Genomic DNA, 12,302 nt, shown 5'->3' with positions numbered 1-12,302 from the left:
CATACAGATACACAGGAGCCACACGTGGCCATGTCCAGAGCTTGACTTCGACAACTCTTGCCTCTGCAGAGGAACCTAGTGCTAGCAAACCCTCAGCCCCAAGGTGAGTGGGGATGACCCCCGCCCCCCAGCAGCTGGGAGGACTGGCCAGGTCTCAGGGCCTGCAGGGGGTCTTTGAACAGGGAAAACTTCCAAAAGAAGAGGCCAGATGCTCAGGGACTTGAGGTTCATGGGGTATCCCCAAGCTCTGGTCACCCTAGAATCTTCCTGCAGCAGAATGGGTCTGCAGGATGGATGTCCAGCGGGGCCGTGGGCTCCCCAAAGAGTGAGTATCCTGCTTACTTTTGCCACTTTGTAGAGGAAGCCTCTGATACTGCATGAATATCCAAAGGCCCAGCACTTCTCTGATTTTCTTTCACTCCTATCTCTGGATTCTGCCCATCTACTCCATCAACGATGGCTGGCTGTGCGTGTCCAAGCCAGAACTGCAACTGAGTTCTTCCTGGGAGGCTCCAAACTCAGAGAAGATTTGGAGAGGACCGGGGTGCAGCTCAGGGGTGGAAGGTATGCTTACCATGCACAAGGCCCTCCCTGGGTTCAATCCTCAGCACCACGGTGGAGGCGGGGGGCGGAGAAAGAGGCTAGATTCTAGAGGCAAGCAGCGGACTTGTGGAGAGCAGGGAGCTGCTTCCTTCTGTTGGGTCATTTCCAAATGGAGAAGTCTTGGTACAGCTCTCCAAGGAGAAGGCCGAGGAATATCTCCTGGAAAAAGCCCTCAAATTTCCTGGCCGAATGAATGAATCACTAAAAGAACGGGTCACCGGCTCAGCCCTTAAGCACTTCACCTGTCTGTCAAATGTGCCCAGTCCACCTTTCCAGAGACCAAGGCCCTCGTGGCTGGCCCTCTCCCCCTCCAAGCAGGTGGGCAGGGCTCAGGGAGTATGTGGGAGGCCTCTCCTGGCAGGAGGCAGACCCAGGCCCTGTGGTCCTCAGAGCAGGGACACAGGAGATCTGGGGCCCTAAGCAAAGCATGGGCTCATTCAGCCGGGGGCAGCAGAGAAAGAGGAGCTGACAGATCCACCCACGGTCCCAGCCCACCCTCCCCACGGTGGGCAGAGCCCCTGGGTTGCCTACTTCCCAGTTCCTTGGCAGCAACGGTCACCCACAGAACACACTGTAAGTCCAGGTGACCAAGGGCTATTATTTCATCTTCATGGTACTCCCCTGAGCATGAGCGTCTCTGGTGGTATTGTCACTCCACCTCGAGAAACGCCACAGCTTTCAAAAATATGCCAGATATGAGGTTGCACACAGAAGTCCAAACAAGTGTGGGCAGAAGAACTTGGGGTGGAATCAAGGTTTGGGGAGGGTCAGGATGACAGGGACTGACCCCTGAGGAGCAGCAGCAGCACTGACCAGGACAGCAGGGATGCAGGCAGCAGTGGCACCGGGATCACTAGTTGAACCCCAGGCAACGTGACGAACACCAGCCCAGCAGGCCCCAGATCCTAGGTCCCTCACACCTCGCAATGCTCAAGTCCCCTTTCCTGGGTGACGAACTGGCCAAGGTCCACCCTAACTGGCTGGCTGCACCGGGGCCCAGGAGGTGGGGCCAGCACCCATGCAGCCTCCACTGATGGGAGGGTGACAGGTGAGGTGGTGGGGGCTGGGCACAGGGAGCGTGGACGAAGGGAGGGGGGTGGGGGGAAGCCCCAGCCATTCTCCTGTCCCCATGCCAATTTGGTGAGTGTATTAAAAAGTTACTTTTCAATTACCTCTTTCTTGAAAAATTACTAATAGCGCTCTGATGGAGACACGATTTAATTTCCCAATTGGCCTGAAAACGAGGAGACCCGTAATTGTTTGACCCTCTCACCGACGGGGAAGGGGGGTTGGCTCCCCAGAGGTCGAGGATGTATAAAAACATCCCCGCTGAACGTGCTCACCCCCCAGGCACCCGACGGCAGCTGTGCCCTGCATGCACCCAAGGACCTAGACCAACACTCTGCTCTAACCTTGGAAAAGCCATCAGTGCCCTGGGTCAGCTAAACTCACCTCCCCAGGGACACAAGCTCTGGCCCTCAGGAAAATGTCAGCCCTAAAGCCACCCAGGCTAGCCACTGCAGGCCAGGAGAGCAGCTTCCTCCAGGCTGGACTCCAGGCCCCTGCCTCAGGGAGAGGCAAGGGAAAAGGAGAAGGAGCAGGCCCCCCAGTAGGCCTGCTGCATGTTTGCATATAATGCTGGAAAAACCCCTAAAGTGTGCAGAATCTTCCAAAAGACTTCCAAAAAGTCTTCATCTCTCTTTTTTTGGGGGGGCGGCGGGGGGACAAGTACCAGGTATTAATCCAGAGGCTCATTATCACTGAGCCACCTCCCTAGCCCTTTTTTTCATTTTTTACTTTGAGACGGGGTCTCACTGAACTGCTTAGGGCCTTGCTAAGTTGCTGAGGCTGGCCTTGAACTTACAATCCTCCTGCCTCAGCCTCCCGAGCCACTGGTATTACAGGCATGGGCCACTGCACCTGGCTTTGGTCCGACTGTTAAGGCCAAGTTCTTTCTCTCCTGGCTTCCTTTCCTCCAAGGCTTCCTTCTCATGGACAGGTCGATGCAAAACCCACCTGCAGTCAGGGCACCTGGGAATGGGCCTGAGGGAGCCAGATTCCCCCCTGTGAAGTTTCTGGACCCAGCCCCAGGAATTTTGTTGGATCTCTTTAGAATCCATTCGTAATAATACCATGAAGGTGCCTTCGGTTCACCTGGAGGCCTCTTCTGTCATATCTCATTATCTCAGTGACCCAATAATGGCCCTGCAAGTCTGCATTATTCTGTCCCCATTTTACAGATGCAGAAATCAAGGCACAGGAGACCTTGAAAGGCAGAGCCAGGGTGTCACTGGGCCAGTGTGAACACGGAGCTGCTGTCCTCCCCCATTGCCTTCAGCACCCAGCTTCTGGTGAACACAGGACTCAAGACTAGAAGGAGAGGGCCTTTCCCTCCTGTTTCTGAGTGCAATCCCTGGCCGCCATATTTTCCTCTCCTCTGAAGATGGTTCCATAGCCCCCATCCCAGGTTCCCCCTGAACCCTTCCCAGCCCAGCAGGAAAGATGCTCCCGGAACTCCCACCCCTAGGTGAGAAGTTGGGGACAGGGGTCCTGGGGCACAATCCCCCTGTCTCCCACTGGGTCATCCTGCGAGGGCAGGCTGGCTGCTCCTCACACTGCAGGGGGCGGGGGGCGGACGTGACATGCAGCCACATTTTCCGGGGAGACTGATGTGTCCACACTGAGGCGCCACAGCTGGACCAAGTCTTGGAGGTCACGCAGGGGCAGCCGGAGGAACAGCAGGAGGAACTCAGCCCAGCCCCGCCTGCCAGCGTGAACCCCTGAACCCTGCCCCTCGCCATGCAAGGAAACATGATCCCAAGCCACGCGAGCAAGGAGCCGGGCAAGAGACCCAGACGTCCCTGAGACCTTGTCCACAGAGGGACTTTTGTTTGCAAAACAGACGTTATCACTGTGACAAATGCTGTCTGGATTCCAGATTCCAAATCCTCTCTCCAGATGGAAGTGAGTTCCCTCGCTCCCATCTTACCCCTTGTCTCCTCAGGCCAGCATGAAGCTCAGGCCAAGAGGAAATCGGGCCATGAACTTCAAAATCTCAGAGAAACAGCAGCCCCCAAGCCACCTAATGCACTACCCGCTCACCCTGAACCTGAATTCAGGGAAGAACAACGTGGCTAGGCCAAGCGGACCCTTCCTGCAATATGCAGGATCTCCCGTCTTCCTGAACCTTCTTTAGTGGACAGGAGCAAATGGGCCCTGATGAACAGATGTCAGCTCCGAGTTGTCTCTGAAGGGCAGGCGAGGGGGAAAAGTGCTAGCATGGCCTCTCCCCTCCTTGTGAGACCAGCAGCCTCAAAAGACATTCCCAGTCCCTGCCTGAGCACAGAGCAGTCGGTCCAGAGAACAAGGCTAGCCTGGGCTCCCTCCTTTGTCCCTGTGTCCACCTAACCTCTCCACCCACCTCCCACTCCCATAACTTTCTGGGCTCTGTTCCTGTAATTGGCTCCTCTGGTTTGATTGGCAGGAGGAAGCTACCTCCAAATCAGCCATGGGCCCTGCAGCAAAGGGAAGCAGTGTGCCCAGGGTGCAGGGACAAGGTACGAGTTGTCCTGAGGCCCTCTCTGCCTTCCCTAGTAGCATGCAGGACTGGGCCCAGGATGTGAGCCCAGGGCATGTGGGAGAAGCCCAGGGTTTCAGACTGAGATGTCTGCAGAGAGGGTGGGACTGGCAGTGGGGAGCCCTTGGCCACAGGGCAGGAGGAAGCGTCTTACTTCATTTTCTGTTGCTATAGGTGAATACCTGAGACCAGGTGATTTTTTAAAAATAAAATAGAGGGCTGGGGATGTGGCTCAAGCGGTAGCATGCTCGCCTGGCATGCGTGCGGCCCGGGTTCGATCCTCAGCACCACAATCAAAGATGTTGTGTCTGCCAAGAACTAAAAAATAAATATTAAAAATTCTCTCTCTCTCTCTCTCTCTCTCTCTCTCTCTCTCTCTCTCTCTCTCTCTCTCTCTCTCCTCTCTCACTCTCTCTTTAAAAAAAATAAAAATAAAATAGAGGTTTATTGGGCTCGTGGTTGTAGAGGTGGCTCGGGAATGTAGACACTGGGAAGTCTGAGAGCAGGGCACGGGCTCTGGTGTGGGCCTCCGTCTAGCATCACAACATGGTGGGCAACATCACGAAGCAAGGAGGAGCAAACTACAACGGGTCTCCTCCTCTTCCTATAAAGCCCCTAATGCCACCTTGAAGCCCCGCCCTCAAGACCTCACCTCCCAAAGGCTGCACCTCCTAATACCATTAGCATATGATTTGGAGGATTAAGTTTCCAGTACAGGAGGTTTTTTTGTTTTGAGGAGGGGTGCAGGGGGCACACTTAACACACAGCAAGGAGGTTCAAGGAAAAGCCCCTGAAGAACTAGACACAGGCCTCCAAGAGCAGCAGCCCAGCGCCTGGTACCAGACAAAACTGAGAACATACCGGAAGGGGAGGGAAGCCACCTCAGCTGCTTCTGCAGGGCATGTGCAGCAGGAGTGAATGAATGCAAGCAAGTCAACCGGCCGCTCCAGTTCAAGAGACACTGAAGCCGGCCTAACAGCCACGTGAGCCCACGTACAGGCCTCCTATGGAAAAAAACACCTGAACGCCCCAAGAAGTAACTGCAATCTCACTTTGAGGCAGATTCTGCACGCTGAGTTTTGGAAATGCAGGATCAAGATGAAACAGTCTCTTGAGTGCAGGACTTCTCAGAGCCTTCAAAATGGCCATGTGCACTTTTAGAATCCTAGGAAAGTCAAAAAGCACCTGGCTTCTCCCCAGCTCACCTGGGCACCAGCCCTCTCCACCCACAGCAGCTGGGGCAACGCAGAGTTGTAAAAAGGAAATTCTAAGGAAGCCTCTGCCCGCCCACAGCACATGGCACAAGGCACCGAGCCAGGTTCACACCTGCCGCCTGGTGTCCACCCAACACCCGGCTACCATCCAGCCCCTCACTCCCACTCGGGCAGGGGGGGTACAAGTCCAGGTGACGACATCAAAAGGCTAACCTGGAAGTTTTCGGTTCTTTTTGAGATCTTTCTTTTCCCAGTGCTGAGGACCGAACCCAGGGCCTTGAGCATGCTAGACAAGGATGATACCCCTGCACTACGTCCCCAGCTATCAGTCCTTCTCAAAAAAGAAAAAAAAAAAAAAAAAAACTAAAAATTCCATCGAATACGTGTAGGGTCCTCACATTAGCAAAACTGCTGGGGACACCCCTCACTAGTGTAGCAGGAAGACGGGGCCAAGAACTCCCACTCCTGACAGCTTAGGAGGCGAGTCCTGGACTCCTCTGCACAGTCTCCCCCCCCCCCCGCCTGGGGCATCCCCTCCCCTTTGAAGGACCACAGAAGCATCCACTGCAGTGGGTCAAAGGCACAGCAGGAACCCAGCTGCACCACAAGCCCATGGATCCACCCTGGCGCCATGACTGAGTCCTTTTCTGTGCCAGCACCACTGGGCAGAGGTGTCCTCCTGCCCTTCCTGAAGCCTGAGGATCAGCAGACAGATTCAGGTGACGATACAGGAGAACCAGAGAGTCTGTCCAGCATACAAGGTCTGGAGGACCCTGAGGGTCCACATCCCAGGGCAGTTGTTCTTGGCAGGAAAGTTCTTAGAGTGAGATGTCCTCACGGGGCAATGGGAAAAGCTCACCCCACGGGAGATAGGCTTCCAAAGCCCTGCCGATCGGTTGGCAAAACCCACTCTTTAATGGAAGCTGCCCCAAACCTTTTATAAAATGACCTGGGGCTTGGGCCCAACTCTCCTTCCACAGCCCCACCCCACTGACTCATGACCAGTGTCAAATCCACACTCCACCCCTTCAGGCCCCAAAGTCAGCCAAACTTCCTGGGGAAAGGGGCAAGATGGCACCCACCCCACAGCGGCCAAGGTGGTTTCTCGTCACTGTGATGAGGCTGTAATTAGAAGGTAGGTCCCTCCACCTGCAAGAGAGCAGAGGGCTGACCCTCAGCCCAGGGGTCTGAGTAGACCCCTTCCTGCTCCTTCCTGGAGAGCTTCCCAGGGGTCAGAGGGCAGAACCTCCCTGAGCACCCACAGGATGCCCAGGACAAGCCTGCCGTAATCTCCATGAACTAGATTTGCCAAGAGACACTTCCCTGTACCCTACTCCCAGACTTTCTCTACCCAGCCAGCAGCCCAACCACTTGAAGGGGCCTTCAAGCCCCCTCAACCCAACAACTGCAGGCATTCAACAAATGGCGGTCATGACCAATGTGGTCAGATGCCCTTCCAGGTAAACAGGACACAGATCTGAGACCCAGTGGGTCAATCAAGGGTGACAAGAGTCTTGACAAGAGTCTGTCCTGGAGAAGGAGGAGGTACCAGGGAGCAACTGGCCAATGGGACTATATGGTGGGGGCCCTGAGACCGGAGGAGTTGAAACAGATGGTGACACCAAGGCACAGTGGGAAAATGGCTGCAAAAGAGGTACAGCTAGACATCCAGACCTGGTGTGCTGGGTTCCAGAACCTTCCAGGGCTGTGCTCCTGTGGTTCCCGACCAGAACGCCCGACCCTTCTTTCCAGCTCATCAGCCCCTAATTTTGGCCTCAGCGCCCTCTCCAGCCCCTGGCCAAGAGAATCCTGGGGTCCCTCCAGCCCCAGAGCTACTCAGCCTAGGACTCCACTGCTGCCAGAGCCAAGGGCCTCAAGGTGTTGCTTGAGCCCACATCGTGGCTACTGGTGGAGACTCCATGGCCCCACGAGGAGCAGGCTCTGCTTCTCGGCTCACCTTCTTTTGGAGATGGGAGCCAGAAGCCTGTGTGTTGGTGCTGAGTCTAAACTAGCCACCAGTCCTGGGCACCTCCACAGGGAAGCCTCTATGTCCCTCTCAGGGTGACTCCATGGGCCACCTCCAGTGAAGTTCTAACCCTTCACATCCTGAGTATCCTTTAATTCATCACCCCACCCACCGGGGCTCCGTGAGGGCAAGCACCAGGTCTTGTTCTATTCTGAATCGTCAAAGCTCAGTACCATGCAGGCTCAATGCAGGCTCCCAGTGGTGCTCCATAAATGTTCACTGGATGGGTGAATGGATGGGTAGGTAGACAGGTGGTATAGACAGAGAGGTGAAATGTATAGGTGGGCCAAGCACATGCCTTTTATACCTCAGCCACTCGGGAGGCTAAAGAAGGAGGATCATGATTTCAAAGCCAGCCTCAGCACTAAGCAACTCAGTGAGACCCTGTCTCTAAATACAAAATAGGGCTGGGGGTGTGGCTCAGTGGTCAAGTGCCCCTGAGTTCAATCTCTAGTACCTGTACCCAAAAAATGGATAGGTGGATAGATGGATGGATTGAAAGAATAGAAAATGGATGGATGAATGGGTAGGTGGACAGATGGACAGATGGATTGAATGGACAGATGGTGGATGGATGGATAGATGGATGGATGGATGGATGGATGGGAAGAGAGAAAGAAAAGAGGAAAAAGGAAGGAAGGGAGGGGTGGACAGAGGTAGGAAGGAAATGGCTGAGGTAGTCACTGCTGCAGAAAAGCTTCCCACCAACTGGGAAGAAGGGATGGGGTTGGGACTGTGCTCTCCGAGGTCCTCATGTGGTTCTTCCCCTGCCCCCTTCTCATGAGTCTCCTGGTTCCTGTCTTGGCCACTCAGCTGGGCACTGTCGCGTGGAGGGAACAGGAAAGCCTTGGCGCCAGGCCCTGGCTGATATATCCCCATAGCCACATGACCTTGGGGTGGGCTCCTTAAGGAACTTGCATTTTTTCCTCTCTAAAATAGGCCCACCAACAGGAACCACTGCACAGTGAGGTGCTGGGACCATTGCCCAGAGGTCAAGGTGCGCAACCGAGAGACAGGTGAGACAGACAGGTGAGACAGGCACTAGACAGATGTGCTGTCTGCCAAGACCACAGGAACAATTCAGAAGGTTCAACTGGTGCCCCAGGGCCAGAGTGACCCTGCCAGGCCTGGAGGAGCAGAGAGCCAGGGCTCCAGGGAGGGACAATGGGTTAAAACATCAGCTTTCGGTACCTGCATCCAATGACTCGGGTCAAGGCCATCAGAACAGCCAGGCAGACCTCACGTGATGGATCCACCCTGCCCAACACAGACATGTCACCTTTTACGAAGCCAGAGAAGCAGGGTCCCCTCTCAGAGGACAGGCATTGGGCTAAATGTGTCATACAAAAACCTCCCTTAATTCTGCAAAGACAGACAAACCGACTGACAGACAGACGGACAGACAGACAGACAGACAGACACACACACACACACACACACACACACACACATCCAAAATGTGCCTGGCCAGTTTGGTAGACATCTGGTGCTCACTGAACAAGTCAGCCCTCTGCCAGGTGGGAACATAACCCAGAGACATGATGCCACCTGCCCTCAGGGAAGAGGGCACACGAGGGGCTGGAAACCAGGTGACCCTGGCCCACACTGCTCTTGCTCCTGAGCTGAGGAAAGGAAGCAAGCTCTCCTTGCTGGAGAGCGAAGCCCCGCGGCCAGGGCTCGGGGAGCAGAGAAGGTGACTCCAAAGCTGCACCAGAAACTCCCCCAAACCTCGGTCTCTTTCCCAGCAGAACATCACCATGGTCCCTGCCCTCCAGCCCCCTGCACTCCTGCAGGCCCCCCCCACACACACACTGGTTCCAGTATGGTCCTCTGGTCTCCCTCTCCTGCTCTGGAATCCCAACTAGGCCAAGGCTGCTTCCTTGTTTTTTTCCTCCACTGGCCTCCAGTGATCAACCCCACCTGGCAGATATTTCCCTTCCCCGGGAATCACTTCCCATCTCGCCCAGCTTCTAGCCTGAATGAGTTGCCGGAGTCCAGTAAACGAAATAGTCTTTGTCCTTAGCCAGCTGGCTTTCTCCTGCCATCACGTCTCCTTCAGTTTGAAAACCCCTGATCCAAACCAGGTGGGGCGTGGTGGCACACACCTGCAATTCCAGCGACTTGGGAGACTGAGGCAGGAGGATTCAAATTCGAGGCCAGTCTCGGCAACTTAGCGAGACCTTGTCTCAAGAATAAAAAAAAAAGGCTGGGGATGTGACTCAGTGGTAGAGAAGGAAGGAAGGATGGATGGATCCAAAGCAGCCATCAACTTAGGTTGATGATCAAAATGCAGTTACCTCCTGAGCATAACCTGAAGAGGAACCCCCATCATAGGGGCCAAAGGGGAACAGTCCCCAAGTCTCCTAACATAACCTCAGGAAGTCACTCAGACCCACCGTTAGGGACCACTCTACCTCCAGTTTCAGGAAAAGAGTCACCCTTTCTGGTCCTAGGAAGAGTCTGGCATCCAGGCACCCCTCAAAGATACCCTGATGTCCAGTGGGAGGTCCTGGACATCTCAGGCCCCACCCAGGGCCACCCCCTGGCCTAGCATACCAAGAAAGACCCAAGTCCCTGGGCAAACAAGCCTTCGAGGGGTTCTGGAGTTGGGATGGGCCTTGGGGCCAACAAGCGCATCCCCTTCCTTTGAGAGATGTGGCACTGAGGCCCAGGAGGCACGGGCCTCACAAGGTCATGCGGCTGGCCCATCTCACCCTGCCCTTCAGAAGCTGACCAACATCGCCAGGGGTTGTCTACTCCAGACCACAGGGGGCAGCCTAAGGACGGTCCCCCTCGGCCACCACACTTGGCTAGCCAGCCCACGCAGGCAAATCCAACTAGAAGCAGAGGAAAACTTGCCCGAGGTAGTGGAACACCAGGGGAGAAGTTCAGAACTGGGCTCGGAAAGGGCCCAGTCCCCAGTCCCTGTACCCCTTTTCTTCCCCCTTTCTCCAGAGGAGACAGGGAGGCCAGCAGGACCTCAGCCTTGGATCAGGCTGTCTGTCCTTGGACAAGTCACAAGTGCACTTCCTCTTCTGTGCAGCAAGAGGCCTGGAGTGACAGTCCCCAAGGCCCACTGACCCTCACTGTGCCTCTCCCTCAGGGTTTCCAGCTCCACAGAGTGGCCCTGCTGGGCTGCCCTGGCCTTCAGAGAGAGTAGGCTCCCCAGAGCCCGCCCACAGCCCTCTCCCCAGGCCAAGGAGGCCGGGAAGCAGCTCTCCCAGCCTGCTGGATGATTTACGGCCTCCTCCGGCCACCCCTCCCAAGGTTGTGGACCTACAGATATTTTCCATGGCTGCAGCCGAGTTCAGCCATTACAGGGAGCCCCAGGTCTGGGCCTTGGGCCTAGCCTGGCTCCCCCTCTCCTGAGCACACAGGCAGGCCCAGGGGGCCCAGGCCAAACATCTGTGCCTAGGACCCAGCTCTCTGTCACAGGGGGAGGGTGAGACAAAGCCCCGGGTCTTGCAGCCAGGCCTGAGAGGCCCGGTGAGGGGAGGCAGCCAGGCCTCCCAGCCAGCACCATTCACACCAGGCCCTTCCCACTTCCGTTTTCCCCTTTCTCCCCATGACAACATCTTGAGCGAGTGCCTCTGCTGGCAAGCCCAAGCACTCTGGGGTTTTCTGCCCTGACACAGCTCCCACGCTCGGCTGTGCACACAGCCCTTGGACAAGCTGCTGAGATGGTGTGTGGTGCTCAAGTAAAACACAAACCTGCGGCCCACACAGATGTTCTCTGGGGCCTGCACTCCTAGGTCCCTGGCCAGCTCAGCCGCAGCTCCTCCCCGGCCATCCCTTCTTAAACCCTTTGGCCAGGCCAGACTCTCCTGTCAGGTCACAAACACAACCAGGGTGAGGACAATGGTTCTGTGGAATAGTTGACACCATTTAAAATTGGAAAGGTCCTTCTAGTGAGAAAAAATGCAAATTAAACCCTCTGATGCTGGCCAAGATGGAATGACAACAGGGAACAGATTTAGGCTCCCACCAGAAACTACCCAAAACCAGACAAAACAGTCGAAACAAGTCAGGCAATGGGGGGAGGGGGGACAAATGAGGTGAAGCCTGCACTGCCCGGCTTACTGTCTGGAGAGAGTTCCCAGGCCACAGCCCAGAGAAAGGAAATCCAGGCACAAGTGGGTGGATTCCTGAATTGGGGAGACAGTTGAGCAACCAGGGAAACCAGGATGGTGACAGCCTACAGGACAGAACATCAGAGAGGGGAGGGGGCCTGTGGGGTCCTGCAGAATGTAATCAGTACATGGTGTTCTCTCCCCAGGGCCAGGGAGAGAACCAGCCAAATGGTGACAGGGAACCGTGCCCAACACACACAGTGCCCGTGCCCCCAGCCAGACTGGCAGACCTCAAAAGTCATGGAGCATTGGGTAGAGAATACAGAGGGCTTTGCCACAATGGAGATAAGTAATTTTATCCCAAGACTCTGGTCCCATCTAACAAATTTTAAAAGCAAGATTAAACTTTCCAAGTAAATCCACTGTAGCAATAGATAAATAGATAAATAAAATAAAAGCTTGAGAATATTTATAGGAAAACAAGAGTTTTTACCACTTATGGTAAAATTTACAATATCAAATAGCCATTAAAGATTATCTAGTATGACAAAAAAGCAAGAAAATCCAATCTATAGTGACTAAAAGAATCAATCAATCAAAACTAAGCCAGAACAGGCACTGATATTAGGATCAGCAGAAAAGTGCAGTTATTATTATAACTGCATTCCATATGTTTAAGAAGTTTTAAGGAAGAATCATGGAAGATATAAGAAGACCCATCAAACTTCTAGATACTGGATAGGATCAATGGCCCACGAAACACTGCAGAAAAGAGATTCCTGAAGTCAAAGAAACAATAATAGAAACGAACC

Source organism: Urocitellus parryii, chromosome 1 (genome assembly GCF_045843805.1).
Source record: "Urocitellus parryii isolate mUroPar1 chromosome 1, mUroPar1.hap1, whole genome shotgun sequence".
Taxonomy (NCBI): Eukaryota; Metazoa; Chordata; class Mammalia; order Rodentia; family Sciuridae; genus Urocitellus; species Urocitellus parryii.
The sequence above is the reverse complement of the archived record's forward strand: the minus strand, read 5'-3'. Positions refer to the sequence as shown.